This window comes from Eublepharis macularius, chromosome 2 (genome assembly GCF_028583425.1).
Source record: "Eublepharis macularius isolate TG4126 chromosome 2, MPM_Emac_v1.0, whole genome shotgun sequence".
Taxonomy (NCBI): Eukaryota; Metazoa; Chordata; class Lepidosauria; order Squamata; family Eublepharidae; genus Eublepharis; species Eublepharis macularius.
In genome coordinates, this window is record NC_072791.1 from 63,395,753 (window position 1) to 63,423,153 (window position 27,401).

Genomic DNA, 27,401 nt, shown 5'->3' on the forward strand with positions numbered 1-27,401 from the left:
ATACACAATTTGTACTGAAGCTTGGTGTGTCGTGTCTTCTCTTGAACCCTGCCACTGACGCCTGTGTAGCATACTCAAACTGTGACAGGTACTGGACATTGGGAAGGTCAGTTTGTAACCCCTCAAATTAGCTTCCAGCAGACAGTCCAGTTTTTGCCACTATGAAGAGAACATGACATGAAAGGGGGAGGCCCATGGATCATGCCTTTCCTGGGGTGCAATCCCTCTGAAACTTGGGAAGTCTTCAGAGGACAGTGAAGACTATGTTGCCTGCAAACCTGGTGGGTATTGGACATTGGGAAGGTCAATTTGTAACTCCTTAATTAGCTTCCAGCAGACAGTCCAGTTTTTGCCACTGTGAAGAGAAAATGACATGAAAGGGGGAGACCCATGGACTCTCCTTTCCACGGCTCAAGTTCAGCTAAGTCCCAAGGGGGCCGTTCTGGCTCCCACGAACCTCCAACTGCGAACATGTTTGTGAACATGTCATGTCCATCGAAGTTCGTGGATGGCAACGAACAATGAACACCGTGTTCATTTTTTCCCTGTTTGTGTCCATCTCTAGTTGTGACCCCTTCACACTGTCTCCCATACAAAAACATATCTTCACAGATACAGAGCTACAGGAAGGCCAACAACAAAAAAGAAAAGAGGGTGGGGGAAACCCCCACAGACTCAACCCAAACAAGGCTGGGGAAAATACAGGGGTCAAGTTGCAAACTAAAATAAAAATATTCCAAATAAGTATTTATTATGAGTGCACACAAGGTTATAGTTAAAAACAAGTTAAAAAACACAGGGCCTAAATTCCAGGCTACATGCATATGTTAAAAGTAACTAAAACATTCTCCATATACTAATGATGCAACAGTCCAATGACCAACACAAAGAAAGACCAGATGCGTTTCAGCCCTCAGGCCTTCCTCAGTGGTCAATTGTACAATATTTATATTAAACAAGCACACTCACACATTTAGAAATCAATATAAAAATGCTCCCAATGCTTTTGTCTAAAATACAAAAAGAGAAAGGAGGGAGGAAAAAAATGTTTTTAGTGTTGGCAGCCACTATACTTTAGAAATATTTTTTTAAAAGCCAGACCAATTTTACCTTTTGTATTGTGTGGTATAATTCAAATTGTTGCAGCAGGCTGTAGACTGCACTGTGTGTGAGAGTGATGTCATCATGCAGGCTGTGTTCCACCCTGAGAGCTCTTCCATGCTCTGCAGGGGGACTGAATCGGGCCTCTGCAGAGCATAGGGGTGCTTCTGCACTCCGAATCAAGCCTCTACAGTGCACAAGAGTGTGCCGTGCTGCCCAGGAGCACACCCTGGGAGGCACATCCCCCCCACCAGCCAGGTAAGCAGGGGTGAGGGAGTGGAGGGTGGGAGCAGGGGATCCCCCACCCTCAGTGGAGGGCTGGTAGCCCTACCTATCAGACTAACAAAATTTGGTGTAGCGTACAAGCTTTCATGAGACACTGAGCTTTCAGTCAGTAGGAATTAACATTAAACAAGGAGTGAACTTTTATTAAAGATTTAACGACATAGAAGTGGTTCATAGATAGTGTCTTCACATTTGAACTTTTGACCTTTGAGTTTATTCATACTCTCAGGTCTTTTTATTACTCAGAGTCTCTCTACACATTACTAAGTATCTAGGGATGCATTTCACGTGTCTTCCCTCCAACTTTCCATGCTCTCGCTCACATAGTCACACTTCAATTTGCTCCACATGAATTCATTCATGAGTTTGATATCAACTGGTAAAGGTATCCTAGTTTCCCCCACATCCATTCATTGGAATGCAAATCTTGACACTTTCTCACACCTTAAAGAAATGCAAATTGGCAATTCAAAGGAGTCTACAGAACTTGTTCTGGCAGCAAAAACAGCTGAATTGGTGCTTTGCCCTCTGGAATCACTTGCAGATTCAGTCACACAAAGGGAGCTCCCGTGAAAATGGCATTCTCATGTGCAAAGCAAGAACAGCCTGCACGTGAATTGAGAACTACATAAACTAAGACCCTAGGTACTTAGTAACATGTAGAGAGATGCTAAGTATAAGTTTCTTTCTCAGCCAGGGACAGACTCTTTCTGTTTCTCTCTCTCTGGCTTAAATTCTTCATCTGCTCTACACATCTTTTCCTCATCTTTCTCTCTCTCTCTCAGTTGCCTTTTCCAACTATCCCAGCACTCAACATTCCAACAGCTCCCACTGATCGTTCTTAAGGAGTGGCAGAACTAACAGCTGTCCATCACACCAGTCTACCACCCATCTGTACCTATGGAGCTTCTAATTTCTGCTTATACTGAACAAAGTTTATCTGAGTTCTGTCAGGATATTTCAGTTATTACTTAGCTCTCTTATTGAGATCACAAACACGCCTTAGGCCTGTGCTCCCAATCCTCACAGTTTAGGGTTGCCAACTCCAGATTAGTAAATTCCTGAAGATTTGGGGGTGGTGCCTGAGGATAGTGAGGTTTGTTAAGGAAGCTCAGCAGGGATGTGATGCCACTCTAGGACTTCCATTTCTCCTAGACTCCATGGTGTACCTAAGCTACTTTTCATGGGGAATGACCTCTTCAGTCTGGAGATCAGTTATAATTCTAGAAGAACACCAGGTCCCACCTTGAGGGTGGTATCCCTATCACTCTTCTTGTTCATCACTCTTCTTTATGACCTCTCTGTAGGTAAAAGTTAATGACTGAACAGATGTCTTTCTAGTGGGTTTTATTTCCTAAAGTTTGAATAATTTTGTAGCCAAATAAATACAACATCTTGAGTCCTTACCTGGAACTTTGGGTGAGGAGACCAGCAGAAGGGGGTGGGAAATGGATCGTGCAAACCTAAGCCAGCTCAGTCTTTCGCCAGGGGTAGAAATCCAGGAGACAGGTAACAACAGACCGTTAAAGGGAAAGTTTGCCATTTTCATTTAAGGAGGACAACGGCTTGGTTCATAAGGTGACATTCCTCTGATGGAATGGAATTGTTTTTCGTGGAGGACTGGAGTGTGATTTTTGCTGATTCCTTCCTGCTATAAATATTCAGTTTGTCCCCTGCATTGTTCCTGGAGATCTATGTACCTACAGAAGCACAATTTAAGAGGACACAGAAAGCTGCAGTGGGAGCCTTCCTCAAGTCTTAACTGTGCTTGCACTCCTTCACATCCAAGCCAGTATGTTTGATATTACAATAATTTGGTGGTAAATATTTCCAATTGTATACAAATCAGGCATACATAATGATCATTTAATAGCAGTTTTGTTGCCTCCAGCCAAAACATATCTATAATTGAATGAAATGGTGCCACTCAACCAAAAATTTCAAGGAAAGTAAGAAATCACATATAGATTGGAAACATAGGCCCTTTGTGACTCCAGGCACCGTAACATAAGCAGCCATGTGCATCTGGCAAGAGGTAAGGGTAAGTAAGAGAATACAATGAAATGTTAAATTTGCCTGGATGAGGTTAGTGAGGACAGAGGATAAATTTTTATTTAAAGAAAGTAATGTTGTACTTTATGCCAAACTGAGGTAATTTCCTTCCTTTTTCTATATTTCCTAGGTTCCCAGATTTACAATGTTAATGGTGCTTGCCAGTGCTCACCTGAAGAAAGCATTATTCAAATAAAATCTAAGGGAAATATTTTTGTACAGGGTCTAGACCCATAAAGAAATACTACTGTGTGATACTCCCCCCTATAATTATGGTGCTAATTGCTCACATAAGTAGACCACTGTTTCAGTAACATATAGTGAAGATTTGGGGCTCATCAAGTATTCCATCCTATACCATCTGATGTTTATAAACGAGAAATTCAGACAACTATTGTGGGCCATTGAAGTCATTGGCTTTCTAGACCCACCAATGTATATTGTGGCTCATTACATCCTGAATAGATTCTTGAAAGGGAAAATGTATCCTTGCATAGTTGCATATGAAGGAAATCCGCCCCCCTCCCTCCTCCACACACTTATTTGACTGTCATCATGGCTGGGCAGTGGAATATGTAGCTGGAGAGGTAGCTTCTACCAGCAATCAAGTTGTAATGTTGGAAACAAGTGGTGGACTGGATCAATGCTTTATAGATGATTGATCAGCTCAGAAGTAAGTGGGACAGCATGGGGTGCTGCAGGCCATCCTCTACCTCTACCTTCTTGTTGCCCACCAGTAAAAATGTAGGACCTCTACCTCTTGGTTTCTGCTGAGTAGTAGTAGCCAAGTACTGATTTGGATCCAATGGAGTGTTTCTGTGGGTGGAAGTGTTTCCATAAACCGAGTGCAACTTTCTTGTCTCTCCCCTCCTGCTGTAGCCCATGGATGGAAATCCTCTTGCCAATGGAAATGCCTTGTTGGATCCAAGCCACTATCTCCCATTTCACTTCAAGAGCTTTAAAGGCAAAAAAAAATCAGGATGCTGATTAGAGATGGGCATGAACAGAAAAAAACAACGAACATGATGTTCGTTGTTCATTGCCATCCACGAACATGGCCGTGTTCATGAACATGTTCGTGGTTGGCTGTTCGTGGGGGCCAGCAGGCTCTCCTCCAGCCATCATCCAAGTCAAGATTCCTACTGCACCACTCCCAGAAACCTTACCTGAGCGGGCAGCAGGAAAGGTACCAATAATGAATAATAGCTTGGCCCAGAGCCTGGCAGAAGCCCTGGAACTTGAAGGGATAGATCCCTATCCCACCACACACAAAGAAAATTCATGCTCCAATGCACTCTCTATTAAAATGCCAACAGCAACTGTCTCTCTCCCTCTCCACTGTCTGCAAAGTCAGAGCTGGGAGCATGCTCTTTGCTCCCTTGTAACAAATTTGGAGCGCCACACTTGAAAGGAAGACCTGCCTATCAAGCTAAATTGGGCTTAGATTGGGGTTTCCAGGGCAACAGCAGGAGTTCAGACAGAGTTTAGACAATCCCTGCCTAAGTTGCCAAGAGAATTGATTGCAGGTGCCAGACTGTCTGGCTTGACAAACAGCAACGAACGAGGCTTGCAACGACCACCTGTTTGTTTAGAATGGGGCCTCATGAACAGCTTGTTCGCGAACAGCAGATTGGGCTGTTCCTGGGTTTTTTAAGTTCGTATTGCTGTTCGTGCCCATCTCTAATGCTGATATGGTATCCCTGTTCTGTGAGGCTGCAGCTAATAATGAACAGAACTAATTTGGCCCATGCTGCGTTCAGAAAGTTACAGTTAGACTAGAACCCTTTGTGTTCTGCTGCATGGAATAAGTTTCTGTTCTTTGGAACAGAATAGTAGCTAGAAGGATTTATTTAGCCTTCATAACAATGTTAAAATAGCTATCAATTACATTGATGTCTACTTAATTTATGTCAAACACAGCAAACACATTTGGATCAACTGTAACCAATTGTGGAAATGACTTCTCACAATACACAAATGTACATTTGGAGGAAGAGGTAGTGGTGAGACACAGGAAAAAATGGCTGTGTGCTTTTAACTTTCTCCTGCTTCATTCCCGTGGTTTCAATTGCCAAGAGACATGTTTGTACAACTGGTGGTAGAAAAGAGATTAGCTTAGTAGGACAGAACACCTTTTAAACCTGTGAGCAGAAGGGGGGTTGGGGCAGCCAGGGCACTTTCTAAAACATACTGAAGAGATTAGCAGAACAACCCACAAAATCTCTTTCATACTCCATTAGTCAGCTCAGGCCCTGGGATGTTTCAAGTACAGAATTAAAAAGTTGTAACAAAATACAGTTCTGATTAGATGGGTAAACTATCTTGATGTTTCCTAACTCTGACTTTTCTGAAATGCATATGGCATTTGAGTTCATGCGGAATTCCATTCCACTTCTTGCAATAGAAGTCTAGACAAGATATTCAGTCTTGAAAGTACAATCTGAAGGCTAATACATACATTGTTTAAGGTTTTTTAAAAAAATATTTTTATTATTTTCAAATATAAACAAAATACAGATTGTCAGTACAAATATGAGTTATCTTACAAATGCAGTATAATTTTACAAATACAATACAATGCTGTATAATATTAATGCTGATAAATTCAAGGAAGAGAAACTACTTTTCTTTAGAAATGATAAATGCTAGTCCACTTGTTTACAGAATGCAGCATGATATTGAAATTGAATCCATCTGTCTGAGTAAGATGGTGGGAATATGTACCTTTTAAATGGAATTCTGGGGCCACACACAATAGATAACATTATAATTAAATTAAAGTTCAGTTTGTGAGATCTCAGTTTCCTCCTTTTTTAAAAGGTACAAAATTTTCTATAGATAAAAATAAAGGTATATTGTTGATATATATTTTGATTAATTTTGTAATGATTTCCATCTATCACACTTCTATATTATGGAGTTTCTAATCCCTTTCTATTAACCTTTATCCCTCTTTTTATTACTGCAGTACCTCTACGAGTAATTGCATAACTCTTATTAACAGATCAGTACAAACCTAATTTTAAGAATTTCAAAACACATTCCTCACACAATAAATTTTTTATAAATATGAACAACTTTTTAGTAACAGTCAACTAGATTCCCCTCCTCTTACTGGGTTTTCTTAACAGCTTTCCTATATATATATATAAAGAGATGAATAAACACAATGATAAAGAATAAAAATTATATATTATATATGTGTATGTGTGTGTATTAAAAATACTAATGTTAATACTAACACTAAAGGAAACTTACACTTGTCTACAGGGCTGGTGCGCCCATAGAGGCCAGGTAGGCGGTGGCCTCAGGTGCGAGGGCCCTGGAGAGGTGCCGGAGGGGGTGTCGGGGGTGGAGGCGTGTGCCACAGAGCTGGTGTGGCTGGCCCACAGCTGCTGCAGCCAGCCCCGTGCTGCTGCTGCCGCCGCCGCCACACGACCCAGCTGGGCGCAGCAGCCACAAGGCGCTGCCGGGGCGGCATGCGGAGCGCAGAGCAGCCTCTGCCCGCCACCCCAGCCATCCGCCGGCGAATGACCCCGGCTTGCGCTGCGCGATGATGTCATCGCGCAATCCGTGGTGCGCGCGCGCATGAGGGGGTTGCCGCAGGCGCCAGAAACCCTGGCGCCGGAAATGCTTATCTACCATGAGTCCGTGACAACTTGGAACCTAAGAAAATTTTCTTCTTAGATTTCTGGAACAATTTCCAGAGCATTTGGGTCATATTTGTTTCAGGAGCTGAGTTGAAAATATTATTTTCCCTTTTCCCCTCCCTCAAACCTTTATTCTTATATTTTAAATCTCTATGCTTATTACTTTTCACTCAGATATCTTCTAACATTAATCTAACATTAAAGTAAAGGTTCTACTGTACAGAGAGATAGAAAATAGGAATAAGAAAAATATCTATTGATATCGGGCTGGAATTTTGCTATTTTTTTGAGGAGTAGGAGGTTGTGATCTTTTCCTCTTATAGGATACATTCTCAAAGTCCATGGGTAGATTCTTAGTAAATTTAAACCTAATTCATTCTGCAGACTTGGACAGCCTGAAAAATCAGCAGTGGCTGAACATAGCCTAACTCAAACAGGGCACAGTATCTTATTCCAGGACACCAAAATACTGGACAACACTTCCAACTACTTTGTCAGACTGCACAGGGAAGCCATTGAAATTCACAAGCATAAGCAAAACTTCAACAGGAAAGAAGAAACCTTAAGAATGAACAGAGCATGGGCTCCAGTTCTGAAAAACACCAGGCCAACAAAACACTCCACACCCGACAATAGCCCTGCAGAGAAGATTAGCACATCAAGCACCAATCCATATGCAAAAGAACCTCCTCAGGTTACAGTGAAGCCTCCCGCCATTAGCATTCCACACCCTGGGAAACTCTTACAGAATGACTCAGCTCAACCCCACCCCTCCTGAGTAGATACAAATGACCTACATCTTTTCCACACTGTGACACTGAGAGATCTCTGTCTTTTGGTGCTACACCTCTGAAGATGCCAGCCACAGCTGCTGGCGAAACGTCAGGAACTACAATGCCAAGACCACGGCAATACAGCCCGGAAAACCCCCAACAACCATGATTGGTAATTTCCCAGTGTGTGGGGGTGGGGGTGGGGGGGAGGTTGCCAGGTTGGAGTCAAAATCATCCTTATGATTTTCATGACCTGGGGCAGCTGTTTTTGCACTAACGACACAGAACAGTCCTCTCTCTAATCTAAAGAATCCCTAAGTATACAACTGCACTATGTTCTCTCTACTAACTCTTAAAATGGCTGTCAAGCAGCAGCCAGCCAGCAGAGAGCTTCAGCTGGCTGCCAGTATTAAAAAAAGGCCTTGTCTTCATTTCATTTCCATACTCTTACAGTGACTGACAATATTTTTTTAAACCTTTCCACTAAAAACTCTGCATTCGATTCCTTCCTTGTTGTAGTTTGTTGTTTATTTCCTTTCAAAAAGTGAGGAAGGCTCCTCTTGGTAGCCCCCTGCCATTATTACACTTTTATAATTCCCTATTGGGGACTTCCTGGGGAGAAGGGGTAAAACCATTGTCTTCTGCCTGTCCTTCAAAGAACCCCAGAGTTTCAAGCAAAATGGGCAAAGTGTTTGAATTCTACAGGTCCCTGAGTAAATCAAGGTATTTTCATAAAAAAGGAAAGTCTTTTTCCAGCCCACAAGGAGAGGTGCAAGAGAGATATAGGGAGGAGGAGAATGCCAGTTCTCTGCAGCTTGAGATTGGCTGAGAGTGCTATTTGCTCTTCTCTTGCAACAATCTGATCAGAAGGAAGACATTTTCCAGGAAATCAATATTGACTGAAAATGAAATGCAAGCTCATGCTGCATTGCTGATAAACTAAAAGAAAAAAAGAGGATGTTTTCAGGGAGGGGTTTCATGACTACCAAGCAGCCAGGACTAGTGTTTCCATTCTGGAGAGTCACAAGTAAGACTCCAAAACAGTTATTTCATGGCTTTTACTACTAAGAGTGAGCACTCTTAGTAGTAAAAGTAATGAAAATTTCCACTTCAGTTTTGAATCCAGGGTTTCCAAACAACCTATGCACCATTGTTGGCTTTTTCTGGTTGGAGCAAAGCTAGCTCAGTTCTAATCTGTTTGTTTTTTTCATTTCTCATAACCTTCGGCCCCATTCTTTGCAATGAGAACTCTGAGGTTCTTTGGTGCCACTGCTTGTGCAATTAATGGCACCAAAATTGCTCAGATATAGTCCTCCCTCTAAACCATCGACTCACAGTCTTTGAACACATGTGACAATAGGGTTCAGTGTTTATGGATCTTGGAGAATGCTTGGGGAAGGCAAGTGTTGGTGGCACATGTGCACACTCTTCTTTTCAAGGGGGCTGGGGAAACAAGGCTCCGTGGCAGTTACTTTCACTCTTGAGTAAAAACTGAATCAGTCACTCCCTATAAACCATTGATGCACTGAGTTTTTTCTTGATCACACTACACACACACAAAAATGGACCCTTAAAAAGGCAAGTGTAGGCAGGTGCACACCATGGTGGGAAACTGGCTGGAAGAGTGGTAGCGGGGCAGCAGTAGAGCAGTGCTAAAGCAGGAGAGTGCTTCAACCAGTGCAGTTACATTAAAAACAATCCTGCTTCATGTTCACTTTATTTTTTTTCTATGGTGTCAATAAATTATTATCTTTTCATTCTGCTGTTGCCTGTTGCTTCCATGTTTTCTTGTGCTTTGCAGTTTTGTCCCCATGGTGAGGGGTGAATCCAAATTCTTCCTTTTGACACTCAGCATTCTGCTGCAAAATGGAGTGTTCTTGCCACTCTTCTCCATCACCCAAGTGCAGGCAGGCAGGCAGAACGATTGTCTGAATCCTGCCCTCCTGCCCAAACAGTCCTATATTTTCCCCGTAAGTTTTCCTTTTGCTACAGTAGCAGGCAGGATTGTTTTTGAAAGGGTGGACATCAAGAAGCTTGATGTTAAAAAGTTGTTTTTTAAAATAATGTTTTGGCAGATGCTGGAGGTGGGCAGAGTGTTGCAGTAGGATGAGAAACCTGAAGAGAAAACTAGATTGTTTGATGTGTAGGTGGGAACTGCTAAGGAGCTGAAATATCATTGGAGTGCATGTTTGCCATATGACTTCAAAAAAGAAAGAGCCTGAAAGATTATGGAAGCAATCCTAAACAGGTGTACTCAGATGTAAGTCCCATGTTATTCAATAGTGCTTACTTCCAGGGAAGTGTCTTTAGTATTGCAGCCTATGACTGAAGTCTTCTAGTACTTGTATCAAGTTTGATTGATTGAACACTTACAACCCACCCACTGACACTTTTTCTCATAGTGACTGACCATCCAATTGCCCTGATGGGTTTGGGGGAGGCAGATCTGAGTTACTGCTACTCTTGCATTATTCTTTGCATGTAGAGACATGCGCTAAATTTCCTTTTCATCCATATATCGCTCGATCCAAATCATGTCTTGTTGGTTTTGTTTTTCAGTTGAGATAATATTTTATATGAATTTTAAAAAATTGATTTATAGTGCAGCCCTGAGATACACTCTCCTAAGTCCACTGAAGTCAATTGAAAGGTGTAACTTTGCTTAGGACTGTGCTCTTAAACTGCCGCAGGCACTTTTGGTGGGGAAATGGCATATAAATATTTTAAATAAATAAATACTGATTATTATCTCTATTTATGAATGGATGAAGTTTACACATTTGGACTAAGAAGCAAGTACACTTTCTTTTTAATTGTCATTCCTTCAATGGCCCATTGAAAGCTGAGCTAGGAAGTATTACCATTCTGGTACAACCCTTATCCTTCTATCAATGTTGTCCTAAGTAGAATTACATTCTCCTGAGCCCATTGACTTCAACAGGCTTAGAAGAGGGCACCTCTGCTTAGGATGGTACTGAAGTCATGCAAGTCTCATGTACAAATGTGTGCTCTTGCTGCAACTGCTGCACCATTGTTGTACCAGCACATGCACTGGAGTTTGGGCAAAGCATCATCACCCTTTTGCTGATGCCCTATGAGCAACAGTTTTAGCAGGGTCACTTATAAGCTTAGCTAGCAATTCTTTGTACATGTATTATGAAAGCAACTGTGCTTCTCTCTGGTATGATCTTAAACCTCATTGCTTTTGCATTTGTGCATCTGCTTTATCCCATTGCTGCCATATCATAATCACTTCCAGTGTTTGCATACAGTGGGGTTATTCAGAGGCAATTGACCACACAGAGTTTGGTTTCCTCCTCCCTAGGTCCTCTCCCCTCCCTCCCTTCAAATATCATGGCAATCATTGTACAGTAGGGCATTTCTTCTATTTATTATCCTTGCCACTTGTGTATACAAATTTATTATTAATGTGGAGGTTGCTGGAGCTGAAGCTTTGCAGATATCCAATGTATAATCAAGGAAAAAAGAAACAAATGCTATTCTTATATGGGACTATTCAATAACTGGCCACCCTTCTTTCAAGAAGTTCAGTACAGTGGTTTTTTTGCATACCTGGGAAGTAGGTTACCCTAACAGAATGCCTTTCCCCAGCCTATCTTAGGCTTCTTTATTGAAGAGGGAGTAGTGCAAAGGTTTTCTGTATCCAAGCCTGTCTTAATAGTATGTCTTTAAATGTTGGAGTATACAAATAGTTCCAAACAAGAACAGGTAAGTCAGAGGAGCTACAGCAGTTGGTACCAACAGCCAAATATATAGGCAGATACAAGCAGTAGGCCCATGAAGACTCATGGGGAGTATTTCATTTTCCCCTTGTATCCCCTTCCTACACTATTACTTTTTCCTCCTGAGTCCCTGGTACTGCAGGTTGAAGAGGCCAGTGACTACAAGAGGTGTGTTTAAATGAAATGTTATAAAAATACTTCCCAATAATGTGTTTTAAATCAAAAAAGTATGTTTGCAAAGTTTGAATGGTAGCATGTAGTCCCCTTCCCTCAAGTACAGGTACATAGAGGGGATTTTCTTTTAGCCATTCCTTTTAATGGGCTTGCACAGAGAAAACATCCAGGGGAATTGCATTCACGGGCCAGGAAAAGCACATAAAAGTATCAAGAGAAAATGGCTGTGTTGTAACTAGTAGAATCCTGTCTACATAAATCCTATGACTTCTAAACTGTTCCAAATGGAGAAATGGAAGAAGTTCAAGTCAGAGAGATGACAGCATCCTTTGCCCTTTGTGCTTTTCATGTATTTGATAACAGTTAAACCATTAAGTAGCTCTAAGAAAAAAGACTACAAAGTTATGAGGTATTCAACCTAGTATATTTACCCCACCAATTTTAAGTTAAAAATATGTTGCAATTTAAAATAAACCTCTTCATAACCCTCCAAGAGGCACTGTAACCATAACCTCTGAACAAAGTCACTCTAATCAAGGTAGCACCCAGCATAATTCAGAAATATCTAAAACAGAGTACTTGAATTCGTCATAGTTTGTCTTCATCGCGATAACAGAAATAGAAAGGGGAACTGTTTCCTAATAACCCACAATTTATTTTTAGCAGTAAAACATAAATGCTTTGAGAAATTCAGGGAGCTGACTTCAGTAAAAGTAAGGTAAGTTACCCATACTGAGATTTTATAAAAACATGTTAAAAAATTTCTGATAGGTAAATACATGATCATGTGTGCCATTATTTAAAAATAAATCATACACAAGAGTTTAGTTGAACGTTTTTGAAGAGTTTGATGCTAATAATAGAAATAAAATAACTGAAGTCACAGAATCATAGAATCAGAGGGTCAGAAGGGACCTCTAGGGTCATCTAGTCCAACCCCCTGCACAAAACAGGCAATTCACAACTACCCCCCCAACTGCCCCAGTCACCCCTGCTCTGTGCCCAGAAGTCAAAGGAGCTAAGCTGCTGAACTTGTTATAAAAGAGATTAAAGTCTCTTTCTTGTTCAAAAGGGGTATTGAGTACTTCTAGGAATATACGCAGGTTGCTAGTAAGTCTGTCTTGCTAATATACAGTGAAATCCTAAGCAAAATTACACCCTTCAAAATCTATTAATTTCAATAGACTTGAAAGGGCGTAACTCTGTTTAGGATGGCACTGTTATTCCTTCAGGCATTTTAAAATTCTTACTAAGTTTTCAAGAATGTGAGGGCTGTAAGTCTGCAACAACCTGGAAACCAGTTTGACAGTTTTACTGCTTAAACTTCGAACTCTTAGCTGTTTAGATTTCTAAAGTTCATTTGCTCTTGGTAAGCAAAGTGGAACAGAATAATAAACTATAATCTCCTCCTATAAAATTATTATTGTTCCTTAATGTATTTTCATGTATTTTGAAGCACACAAGAGATTCCATTATCTCAGGAAAGGAGTAGCCATTATGTAAGCCTAAATTGTGTAGTTCTAAATTCAGAGGGCTAGCTGTACTAGTCTGTTGTGACAAAGCACCAGAGCTGTGGCACCTTAAAAATCAAAAGGAAATGAGAAACAATACATGAACAGATGATAGTATTTTATGGTAAAATATTTGTTCAGGAGCAATTCAGTTTATTTATTTGTGTCACCAGAGCAGGACATTTTCTTGTGATTGCAATGAATAAATTAAATCTGTTCCCTGGAAGAAAAAAATGAATTGCTATGTGTTGGGCAACAACGTTTCTTTTTTACAGTGAACTGTTTCCTAAACCCCAGTGTTATCCAAATTGGTCCCTGTGTCAGGGCAGACATAAGAAGAATGTCCTCTACAAATGTAAATCCGGAACATGGATTCCAGGATAGTGATTATTTATGTCTTGTGTATACACAGTTTCCAGAATAGCATAATAAATCTTCCAGGGAAGGAAAGAGGAAGAGGGGGACAGATACTTAATGAGAAAGTAATTTTATTGACCTAACCAAGATACCTTGATACCATTGTCAATAGTGATGGAAGAAGTATTGGTAACAATACCAAGTACAAAAATGGTGAGCTTGGCTTTTTATGTGCCTCGATTAACCTGGGCACAAATAGAGGAAGCAGTGCTAAGGCTGAATGTGATGCAGAACTAGCATCCATGGTGGCATTGGGTCAAGGCTTCAAGATCCAGCAGATATTTGTTGAAATTTGGGTTGCAATATGATCAGTGAAACTTTAAGATCTGAGACCATTTTATTGGAATGGTCAAAATCTGAGTTATCATTGACTAATTTAAACTTTCTATTGTAAGGGTTTTTTTTTACTAAGGGGAACCTAGGTATGACAGAATACATGCTTTAAAGAAGCCTGGAAGTACTGTACACACATAGCTGCAGGATTATTAAGGGTTAATCCCTCTCAGACAGAGAAGGCATCTGATTGGGTAGCATGAGAAGGAAAAAGGAGGGTCTGTTTTCAGTCATAGCAGAGAGAGGGGGAGATCTGTTTGAAGAGTTGGGAGATGGAGTCCTAAAAGCCAGCAGTTTTAACACTGGCACAAGAACTGGGGTAAGTTGGCACGGAGCTTTGGAAAGTAGGTGCATTCTCCGAAATGGGCCAAAGGAAAGGGGATAGATCTTCTGAAGAGAGGAGATTTTCTCTACCCAATCAAACAGGGAGGTAGCTCTGGAGAGTGAAGAGATCCCTGGGCCATTTCCAGAAGGCTTACCTGCCTCCGGAACGTTGCGCCATCTTGCGGGGAAAACGCGAAATGTGACGTCGTGCAAAACTCATGCGAGAAAACGCGATATTTCGCGTTTTCCCTGCAAGATGGCGCGACGTTCCGGAGGCAGGTAAGCCGTCTGGAAATGGCCCTGGTTGGGTGTTGTTGGAAACTGCCTGTGGAGAAAGTATATTGGAGCCTTTGGGGAAAACCAAAGGAGGAAAAACTTCAAAACATAAGCATTTAAGTATCTGTGGAGACCATGAGAACTGAAATCTGTGCATGTTCTGATTTTACCTCAGAAATATATTTGTTGAATTACCTCATAAATTTTCAACGCCTGATTTCACTTGACCTTTCCCTTCTAAAATAAATAAATTAGTTATTTTTTGAATTTTAAAAACACCTCTGGTGCCATTTCTGCTGTTGAAAGACAAGGAAATGTCATACTAGGTAATGTAATGGAGAAACGTGTCCAATTTTGGTGACTGTTACTGGTTTGGCAGATACGACTGTTGAGAATGGCCAAGAAATGGGTTGATGGTTCTTCCTGGGCTCTTGATTGAATATCCAAAGACGTTTACATTGTGAGAGAGATTCTGAGACCCCCCACCCCCTTATTATCCTGTATACTAGGCTCATTACTTATGGCCAGGTTGTGAGGAATTTTGGAGAGTCTCTCTCTCTCTCTCTCTCTCTCTCTCACACACACACACACACACACACTTTATTTATTTATTTTTTAATTATTTTTGACAATTTTCATATTTTTAAATACATCTAACACAATGAAACTAAACAAGCAAACACACTAACAAGTAACCTCAAAGGTAAGTATAACAGTCCACAATATGCATATGCTGAAGAACCATGGCATATAAGAGTGTTACGTGTAACAGTACAGGTATCAATGTATATAGATATACACCATCATAAAATGGCTCCTAGATTCAAAGCTACTTCTTTTTGAAAGAGCCCAGAGAAATATATACCTTAATTGAGGGGCCCTGCCTTGATATAAAACTATGGCAAGGCCAGAGGATCTTGGTGTGCAAAAAGGCGCAGGTCTCAGTGGGCTTCATGGCGCCCACATCTGATGCATTCTCTATACTCATTGGAATCATCCTCCATTTTTTTTCTCCTATAACTTAAAAAATGACCAAATATATTGTAGCTGAAACTATTGTGTGCCAAAGCTTACTTTGTCAGACATCTGAAGAAGTTTTTGTTACTGCATTATTATAAATGCAAAAGTACAGAGAGGAAAAAATTTGTTACACAGTGAGCCTAAATGTCCCATATAAGAGATTAGTACTGAGGAGTGCAGTGATTATCGAAAGGGGGGGCATTACTAGATGCTGAGGAAAATGCTTGTACTCACTATTTCTACCTTTCTACTTAGCCTCCAAGAGGTAAATCAGCATTTGTGTCCCATGTATACAGAGTAACATGAATACAAAAACCAATCAGGGTGGAAATAATCCATTACTAACAAGATGTCAGTGCTATTTCATTAACAAGGGTATTAAACCCAAGAGAAGGGCCTTCGCTCAGTGGTAAAAAGATGCTTTGCTTATATAAGGTTCCGGATTAGAGATGGGCACGAACAAAACAAAAATGAACATAACGTCCATTGTTCGTTGCCATCCATGAACAGGGACTCATGAACACTTACGAGCATGACTTGTTCATGAACATGTACGTGGTTGGATGTTTGTGGGGCCAGTAGGCTCTCCTCCAGCCATCATCCAAGGTTGGTCAAGATCCCTACTGCGGCACTTCCAGAAACCTGACCTGAGCAGGCACCAGGAAAGGTACCAATAATAAATAATAGCTTGGCCCCAGAGCCTGGCAGCAGCCCTGGAACTTGAAGGGGTAGATCCCTACCGCACCACTCCCAGAAACCTTACCTGAACAGGCAGCAGGAAAGGTATCAATAACAACAACAACAACATTTGATTTATATAACGCCCTTCAGGACAACTTAATGTCCACTCAGAGCAGTTTACAAAGTATGCCATTATTATCCCCACAACAAAACACCCTGTGAGTTGGGTGGGGCTGAGAGAGCTCCAGAGAACTGTGACTAGCCCAAGGTCACCCAGCTGGCTTCAAGTGGAGGAGTAGGGAATCAAACCTGGCTCTCCAGATTAGTCCCGCGCTCTTAACCACTACACCAAACTGACTAATAAATAATAGCTTGGCCCAGAGCCTGGCAGCAGCCCTGGAACTTGAAGGGGTAGATCCCTATCCCACCACACACAGAGAAAATTCAAGCTCTAATGCACTCTCTCTATCAAAATGCCAACAGCAGCTGTCTCTCCACTGTCTGCAAAGCCAGAGCTGGAAGCCCCCTCCCCACTGGTCTTTGCTCCCTTGTAACAAATTTGGAGCTCCATACTTGAAAGGAAGACCTGCCTATCAAGCTAAATTGGGCTTAGATTGGGGTTTCCAGGGCAACAGCAGGAGTTCAGATAGAGTTCAGACAATCCCTGCCTACGTTGCCAAGGGAATTGATTGCAGGTGCCAGACTGGCTGGCTTGATGAACAGCAACAAACAAGGCTTGCAATGACCACCTGTTCATTTAGAAAGGGGACACACAAACAGCTTGTTCACGAACAGCAGATTGGGTTGTTTGTGGCTTTTTTTTGTTCGTATTGCTGTTCGTGCCCATCTCTATTCCAGATACAACCCCAGACACCTCTCATTAAAGGGAATTGGGTGGTAGGACTGGAAAAGACCTTTGCAAAGCTGCTGTCAGAGTGAATAATATTGGGTTGGATGAACCAGTGGTCCTACTTGGTATTAGGTATATCATTGTGTTGACACCTAAAGTAGATCATTTATTTTTCATAATAAGAATACCACTGCCAATTTGTGCTTACAGTAAAAGCAAAGATAGACAATCTGAAGAGTAATTTTCAGAGGAGAGTGTGTGTATTCAAACCACTTCCACCACACTTAGAATAAAGGTTGGTCTTCATTCTGGGTTCTGAATTAAAATTGTAGTTTCTGTGTCTAGTAACCTTCAGCAACAGTGACAGCATTCAAATCTGATTGACAGTATACTCCTATCTGAGACTGAAATCAGGAGTGGAAATCTGTGCTACAGTGGCTGTCCTTCTACTGAAGTACTCTACAGGGAAATAAAGTTAGACTGAATTTTTATTCAGAGAAATGAACAGAATAAGGGTTGTTTCTTCTAGCATGTAAGCACAGTCCACACAGTTCTGAGTGAATAAACCACCAATGGATAGTCCTTTGATAGATTTCATCCTTTTCTTGAATCTCATTGCAAACTGAAGAGTCAGAACAACACATAGTCTTTGGATCCTGCAAATTAACAAAAGCAAGCTTTTGTGGACCTTTCAATACAAATTGTCACCACCTCCAAAGCAACTGACTTCCCACAGCAATTTTGGTTTAATTTTGTTGAAAAGCATCCAGCCCCCACCTTCAAAAATGTCTCTCATAAGGAATAATGTGTGGGACAGGACAGGATGGGAAGGTTTTCTGTAAGCATTTCCCCACTTGGTGAAAGAAAACAGACAACAGATCACAGCAAGAAAGGCTGGCAAACAGCGTTTTCTGTGGAAAGGTTAAAAAAAAATTGTCTGTCAGTCACTGGTCACTTCCACACATTCCTTTTTTTTTGAGCTTTCTCTGTCCTGAAGCCTAGTCTTCCCAACCTGCTTTCATAACTCACCTTCCATATGCAGCGTCCTCGTGAGTTTCTTGTGTGTGTTGGTAGTGGAAGGAAAAAAGGTCCCCAAACAGAAAGCGCGTTCTTTCTGCACCTCGTCACGTTGGTGCAGTCCCACCCAACTTTCCTTTTTTTTTTTTTGAGCACATGCTGGATTGCGCTATATTGTTGTCCTGTCTTTCAGTTTCTGTAGAAACTAGGCATGCGTAGTACTCCGTTCTCTACCGTTGATTTTCCAAAGTTTTAAATGCAAAAGTGTTTAATAAGTATGCGAACAGTAGAGTAGCAGCATGTAGAGTAGCATGTAGATTAGCAACAGCAGAGTAGCATGATTTCATATCCTACTATATAAAAGGCAAACCATGTTCCCTAGCACTAGCGCCTTATCCCCACGGAGGTGCAGTATGCAGGGATAAGAAGCAGGTGGGGGCAAAACGAGAGCTCAGCACAGGCTGCAGGAAGGCTCAGTGTGGCGGCGAGGCCCTCCCAATGTCCCACAGCAGTGGGGGTGGTGCTCCCTGCTGCCTCCGTGGGGTCTTGGGAGGGCCAGGCACAAGCCAAGTGGTGGCTGAGGGATCAGAGGAGGAGGAAGCCCCTGTTCTCTTCCCCATTCCCTTCTTGACTGATGCCACAGGGGTGGAGGTGGGTGGGGGGTGGGTGGAAGTGCTGCTGGGAGCTGTTATATTTTCCAAAACAACAGGATTTAATGCCAGTTTGAAATAAAATCAGAAATGGCATTTTGTTCCCAATGTTGTTCCTAAACTGATAGTCGGATTGCTGAGTGATCCAATGTAGCAAGCACTGCATTGTAATAGCGCAAGGATCGTTTTAAAAAGTTAAAAAAAAATATGGGAAGACATATACTCGTGCATGCGAGCCAGACACTTGTGTGGGAGGAGTAATGGCAAGAGGAGGGGTTGGAGATTTGTGGGAGGGCACTTCCGAAGCGCAAAAAAGCCTCCAGATATGTTAGATAATCACACGAAAAAAATGGCATCAAAAATTAAAATGGATCAAAACAAGTTTCACAAAAAACGTTCAAAACTCAGAATCAGGACAACCTGCTCGCGCATCGGAAACGAAGATGTATGTAATGAGTGAAATAACCCGCCAAAGTTATGTTAGCAGGCTGTCTAATTAAGGATGTGTGGAAGTGACCACTGTAAGAGTCAATCACTTCAAAGAGAGGAACAGAGAGGATCCAGATAACTACTGATCTGTCAGCAAGACATGCATACATGGAAAATTTCTAAAACAAATAATCAAGCAGTCAGTCCTGAGCAGTTAGAAAAGAAGGCTGTATCAAGAGTAGAGATGGGCACAAGCAGCAATACAAATGAAAAAAAGCCACGAACAGCCCAATCTGCTGTTCGCGAACAAGCTGTTCATGAGGCCCCATTCTAAACAAACACATGGTCATTGCAAGCCTCGTTCGTTGCTGTTCGTCAAGTCAGACAGTCTGGCACCTGCAATCAATTTCCTTGGCAATTTACGCAGGGATTGTCTGAACTCCGTCTGAACTCCTGCTGTTGCCCTAGAAACCCCAATCTAAGCCCAATTTAGCTTGATAGGCAGGTCTTCCTTTCAAGTGTGGAGCACCACATTTGTTACAACAAGGGAGCAAAGAGCAGGGGGAGGGGAGCTTCCACCTGTGACTTTGCAGACAGTGGAGAGGGAGAGAGATAGTTGCTGTTGGCATTTTGATAGAGAGAGTGCATTGGAGCTTGAATTTTCTGTGTGTGTGGTGGGATAGGGATCTACCCCTTCAAGTTCCAGGGCAGCTGCCAGGCTCTGGGGCAAAGCTATTATTTATGTCCGAGGCCCGGCGCACCGGCCTCGGACTCCCACCGCCCCCACCCCTCCGATGATCCCCGGCCTGCTTACCTGGAGGTGGGGGCCGGGGACAGGCCTCCGCCAGCGACCACGGGCCACAGCGGCGGTGCCTCCGCGGCTCTGCCACCCGCCGCCATGCCGCAGACAGAGGCCCTGAGCGGGCGCAGCGTAAGCCGCGCCGGGAAACGGCAGCGGGCGTGGCCAGTGGCCTGGCCACAGCGGCGAGGCTCGGGTGGGGGAGAAGGCCGCGGCCGGAGAGGCGAGGCTGCGCCGGGCCACCAGACGCCGGTGCAGGCGCGCCTGGCCGGCCAGGATGGCAGCTGGAGGTGGCGGGGTGAGGGAAGGGACAGGCCCACCCAGGATTGGAGGGCGGCCCAGGGAAGGGTCAGACCACCCGGCTAGGGGCTGAGCCCACTGCCCGTCACAGGGGGGGAGGGTGGAGGGCAGAGGGGATTGGGAGAGAGCAGGGCAACCCTGCAAGCAGCCCACCAATGGGCTGGAGGGAGGTGGCCCCGGTGGGCGGGGCCACACCTGGCCCAGGTGTTGGGCCTGATGCTGGGCAGGGGCACCTGGGGGAGAGGGTGGAGCTGAGGCAGGGAGGGGATTTAAGGAGGCTCTGGAGGCAGGCCAAGGAGGAAGGGTGAGAGAAGACGTCGGTGTTGCCACCCGGTCCGTAGGTGCGCACACCGCTGACGCCGGCCAGACTGCCCTGAAGGCTAAGGTGCAGCTGGCCAGGGTGGAGCCACATGCTGACTGGTCTGCCGGTTCAGACAAGGGGTGCCCAATTCTGAGGCTGCCCAGGAAGGAGCCTCCGCTGCTGTGGGGAACCCGCCTGACCACCCCAGGCCACCAGCACGGACCCGCTGGGGCCACCCTGCCCAGACCCGTCGCCACTGCTGCCAGGGGGTGCCTCCCCACATGACAATTTATTATTGGTACCTTTCCTGGTGCCTGCTCAAGTCAGGTTTCTGTGAGTGGTACAGTAGGGATCTTGACTTGGATGATGGCTGGAGGAGAGCCTGCTGGCCCTTGTTCGTGAACAGGGCCATGTTCGTGGTTGTTCGTGAGTCCCTGCTCATGGATGGCAACGAACAACGAACATCATGTTCATTTTTTTCCTGTTCGTGCCCATCTCTAATTAAGAGCTAGCATGAGTTCCTCAAGAACAAATCATGTCAGATTAACTCCTCTCCTTTTTTGAGTTACTGCTTTGGTGGATCAGGGAAATGTGGTGGAAATAGCTTATCTTGATTTCAGCAAGGCTTTTGATAAGGTCCCACGTGATATTCTTGTTGACAAGCTGATAAAATGTAGTTTCAGAAATATAGGTCCTAAGACCCACAGGAAAACAATTATTTAACAATCATATATTACATATACATAACCATTCTTTTAATATCGCATATCACAATATTGCAGCCAATTTTTATCTTCGTTTTACAAGTTTCAGCATATAACTTATATTACATATATAACATTCAAGAATCCTCCCCAGGAGGATCAAGGGGTGCAGCGGCAAATTAATGACTTGTACTATATCAAAGTCCTTGAAAAATTTAAAGTGACATAAATCTTATTCATTTCAGGAGCTGGTTAGACAAGGGCCGATTCCAGATGGCCCTCCGCATCGCGAAACGTCGCGCGTCGTCGCGCAGAAAACGCGAAATATCGCGTTTTCTCGCGCGAGTTTTGCGCGATGTCGTGCAAAACTCGCGCGAGAAAATGCGATATTTCGCATTTTCTGCGCAACAACGCGCAACATTTCGCGATGCGGAGGGCCGTCTGGAATCGGCCAAGTTCATGGTTTGTTCCAAGATGAAAAGTGGAACCTTCAATGGTGCCCGGAACTAAGGCCGGCAATTTCCAATTAGTTCTTCGTCCTCACGGACTTCCTCAGGAGCAACCATTTACAACTACATAAAAATGAATAAATATTACATGAATTCATTTTGGCTCATTTATGTATTCTCTAATAGTACATTGATTGATTATTTTATATATTACAAATTACCAATGGTCTTGCTAATACATCTACATATACTCACCCATCCAAAGTCATTTAACAGGCACACCGTCAGTTCACCCAATGACGTGGAAAACTCCTACGTGATGCAGTTCCTGACGTTCACATTTTTATACTAGCATTGATCAAAAAAAGATTTACAATACAGGGAGATGCCAATAACATCTATGATCTCATCACAAATCGGTGACACCTGCAAGTTACAACCTCAATTTCTCAGTGTATCCTGAAATAACTTACAACCTGTAATGACATAATGCCTATACGGGTTACTAAAAGCAATGTGGATTCCATTCTACAAAGGCACTACACTCAAACCAGAAAGCTTTTCAATGGTAATTCAGTATCAAGTCCCCGTGGTGATAAGGTTTTTAGCATATGAATCCACCTCTCCTCCTTTCTCAATAGAGTTAGTTGCGAGTCAGATTCTTTGGTGGTAGTAAAAAGTCCTGCTACTTTTATCTCCTCTGCCTTATGTTTCTCATCTAAAAAATGTTGTGTTGAAGGGGCTTCCTTCACCCCATTACGTATTCTGGATACGTGTTCCAGAATACGTACTCTCAGAGGTCGGGTTGTGCTACCCACATATAATTTTGGGCAAGGGCATATTATTAAGTACACCACTCCCACAGTTTGACACGTTATGAGTTGTTTCAAATTAATTACAATCCTTTTACTTGGTAAATCCACTGTCTCCCCCTGCAGCATGAATTTACAAGCTGCACAATGAGCGCAGTTAAAAGTTCCCCGAGGGGGTGGTAACATACCCAACGAATAATCCTCACTTTCAATCTCCTGTAACCCAGAGTGGACCAACATATCCTTAATGTTTTTTGTACGTCTATATCCAATGTTTGGTGTCATTTCACATCCTGGGATGTCATTAATGATGGGCTAATGTTTATTAATTATTTTCCTAATTTGCCTTGATAGTGGAGTATAATCCATTGCCCATGTGAGCCGGTCTATTAAATCCTCACTTTCCCTACAAAATAGTGAGTCCCTAGGAGTATTATTAGATCTTTGTACAGCTTCATTAATAATTCTAAGTGGATATCCCCTCTGGCTGAAACATTCGGCCATCCCTACACAACCTTTATGAAACTCCTCCAAGGAAGTGGAATTCCTCTTGATCCTCAGCATCTGGCTGTAGGGAATGTTTCTAATTGGGTGGGGCGGATGAAAGGAATGATATTCCAGGTAAGGATGACAATCTGTGGTGGTTGTTGTGGGTTTTCTGGGCTGTATTGCCGTGATCTTGGCATTGTAGTTCCTGACGTTTCGCCAGCAGCTGTGGCTGGCATCTTCAGAGGTGTAGCACCAAAAGACAGATCTCTCAGTGTCACAGTGTCTCAGTGTGACACTGAGAGATCTCTGTCTTTTGGTGCTACACCTCTGAAGATGCCAGCCACAGCTGCTGGCGAAACGTCAGGAACTACAATGCCAAGACCACGGCAATACAGCCCGGAAAACCCACAACAACCATCGTTCTCCAGCCGTGAAAGCCTTCGACAATACATCGACAATCTGTGGGTTTGCTAAAGGGTCATATATTTAGCTTATTGCAATGATTCCTATACACAATTACATCTAGATAATCTATTGAGTTTCTATCATATTTCCACATGAACTGGATGTTCATGTCCTGGCTATTAAGCCAGGAACAAAAATCGTTCACTATGTCCACATTGTAAACAAACAAACAAAAAAATGTGGACATAGTGAACGATTTTTGTTCCTGGCACAAGCAGGAGAGAGATTTATTCATACCTTGGGGGTGGGGGAAGTGTGGCAATCAACTCTAAAGTCCTGCTTATCTTCCAGGGCTCTGAACCAATCCTGGTAATTTAGGCCTCATGCAAATCTTAGTGATTGCCAGCCAATCAGAGCCCATTGAACCCTACTGGATGGGGAGGGGGTGAGCCAGCCTCAGCTTAAGGTGGGAAAAGAGATCCCTTCAGACAGGGATTTGGGTGGCTGTGGATATAGGGTTGCCAGGTACACTTACCCTCCAGGTGAGAGGGGGAGAACCAGGCACTTACCAGGGTTGACTTCCTCTTGCATACACAAAGCACATACATCACTGTGTGTGATTACATCACTTCTGGAAGTGACATCATCACACCTAGCTGGCCCCTGGAGGTTTTAGGCCTCTTGGGCCTGTTCCCCAGGACCTTTCCCCCTTGCCAGCCAGGGGAGTGACAGTGGGGAGCAGAGGCTGGGAGCAGGGATCCCCTGTCCCCACGGGGGTACCTGGCAGACCTATGTGGATAGCAGTGTAAACTTAGGCAGGCTTTTATTTGGGCTTTCAGTTATGATTTGGGGTCAGGTTATGGAAGTAAACCCGTTTTTAGTAAAATAAACAAGCACCCATCAAATCAAATTTTCCATGTACAGGTTCTATGACCAGGATCACTGTAAAGTAAAAGAGAGGATTGGATCCTGAGTAGAAAGTATGTCTGCTGTGGTTTAAAGGTTAGAGTTGAACCTTGAATGTTGAGGAATCATGTGTGGAGAAAAAAGAATCACAGAATCACAGAGTTGAAAGGGGCCATACAGACCTTCTAGTCCAACCCCCTGCCCAATGCAGGATGAGCCTAAAGCATCCCTGACAAATATTCATCTTGTCTCTTCTTGAAAACTGCCAGCTCACCACCTCCCTAGGCAGCTGATTCCACCTTTGAACTATTCTGACTGTGAAATTTCCCCCCCTAATATCCAGCCGGTATCTTTCTGCATGTAATTTAAGCCTGTTGCTTTGGGTCCTATCCTCTGGTGCCAAATGGAACAGCTCCTTGCCCTCCTCCAAATGATACGCTTTCAAAAATTTAAAGAGAGCAATCATGTCCTCCCTCAGTCTCCTCTTCTCCAAACTAAAGATTCCCAAGGCCCTCAACCTTTCCTCATAGGGCTCAGTCTCCAGACCCCTGATCATCCTTTTCACTCTCTTTTTCACCCTCTCGATTTTGTCCACATCCTTTTTGAAGTGAGGCCTCCAGAACTGCACACAGTACTCCAGGTGTGGCCTGACCAAGGCAGTATAGAGAGGGACTATGACCTCCTGCGATTTCAATGCAATGGCCCTTTTGATACAACCCAAGACTGAGTTTGCCTTTTTTGCTACTGCATCACACTGACTGCTCTTATTTAGTTTACAGTCCACTCTTACCCCAAGATCTCTTTTGCATGCACTACTACCCAGAAATGTATCCCCCATCCAGTATTTGTGCTTCACATTTTTGTGTCCCAGATGTAATACTGTGCACTTATCTATGTTGAATTGCATTCTGTTCACAACTGCCCACATCTCCAGAGTATTTAGGTCTTGTTGAATTTTAACTCTGTCTTTTTGGGAGTTTGCTACTCCTCCCAATTTGGTATCATCAGCAAATGTGATTGAGTAACCCATTTACCCGTTCATCCAGATAATTGATAAAAATATTTAAAAGTACCAGGCCCCAAACTCAGCCCTGCGGCACCCACTGGACACCTCCCTCCAATCTGATGAAACACCATTGACCACCACTCTTTGGGTGCGGTCCCCTAACCAGTTCCCTGTCCACTGAACTGTCCTATAGTCCAGTCAGCAGTCTTCCAGTTTACCCATTAGAATGTCATGTGGAACCTTATCAAAAGTTTTGCTGAAATCCAGGTAAATCACGTCGACAGAGTTCCCACTATCCAGTAAGCTCGTCAATTGATCAAAGAAGGAAACCAGGTTGGTCTGATAAGATCTATTGGAGACAAAACCATGTTGACTTACCCGGATCACTAGGTGGTCCTTCAGATGCTTACAGATGGATCCCTTTAAAATCTGCTCTAATATCTTCCCAACAACAGAAGTCATACTGACTGGCCTGTAGTTTCCTAGGTCATCCTTCTTCTCTTTCTTAAATATTGGGATAACATTCACTCTTCTCCAATCCTGTGGCATGTCCCCAATCCTCCAGGAGGCCTTGAAGATGATGGACAGAGACTCTGCAAGTTCTCTAGGAAGTTCTTTGAGCACTCTTGGGTGCACACCATCCTGCCGGGGGATTTGTATCTGTCCAGTACACCCAAGTACTTCTTCGCAAGCTCTCTGCCAATGTGAACTAGTCACCTAGGTGTCCTATCATGTCTTCTTCCATCTCTAGATGGGCTCAATTTCTTCAGGGAGAAAACAGAGGCAAAAAAGTCATTAAGCCTGTCTGCTTTTTCTCTGTCCTCCATCAGAGTTTCTCCTTCTACTCCCAACAGCAGTCCAGTTGCTTCTTTTACCTTGCGTTTGCTTCTCACATATCTGTAGAAGTTTTTCTTATTGTAGTGAGCCCCCCTGGCCAGCCCCAGCTCATACTGAGTTTTGGCTTCTCTGATGGCTGATCTGCAGTACCTAGTAACCCTCATATATTCCTCTTTAGAGGTCTGTACTCTCCATTTCCTAAGCATTTTCTTTTTATCCCTTAGCTTATTCTGAATCAAATCTCCCCTCAGTGTTTGTGTTTGGCTAACTAACAGTGCTATCCTAAACAGAGTTACTCCAGTCTAAGCCCATTGATTTCAGCAGGCTTAGACTGGTGTACCTCTGTTTAGGATTGCACTGTAAATTAGTTCAATCTGTTCACTCACAGTGGAGAAAACATGACTTCTGGGGAGTGCAGTGGAGAACCAGTTGTATATTCCATACCAGTTATTCCACACTAAACCTTTAATATGTTACACCTTATTTTCTGTATACAAATATTTGTTGTTCAGTTCCATCTGCATCTTACCTGTCAAGTCAAAATAGCAGTGAAAGAGGTTATACTTATCTCACAATTAAGTGCCAGATTATTTTTTCAGGGTCACAGATGAGAAAACCTTAAGGGAACACAAAGCTTACATACTACCAACCAGAGGAGTTAGTTGTGTTAGTCTGTAGTAGCAAAATTGAAAAGCGTCCAGTAGCACCTTTAAGACTAACCAACTTTGCTGTAGCATAAGCTTTCGAGAAACACGGTTCTCTTCGTCAGATGCATCAGATGCACCTGATGAAGAGAGCTGTGTTTCTCTAAAGCTTATGCTACAGTAAAGTTGGTTAGTCTTAAAGGTGCTACTGGACTCTTTTCGATTATACTACCAACCAGTTAGATAAAGCTTTTCTCTCCTCTTTTACTGACAGTAGGCGAATGAGGTGTGTTTAAACAAATAAAAGGATAAGCCAGAGTGTAGGATTTGGACAGCCATAATGCCATAGGACAGTTACCTCAGAAGTCTTCCTCATCTATCTCTTTTCTCCTCCCCCCCCCCATCAACATCATTGTTGCCACCACAAGGGGACTATATTTATTCTTGACATGTTAATAGGAAG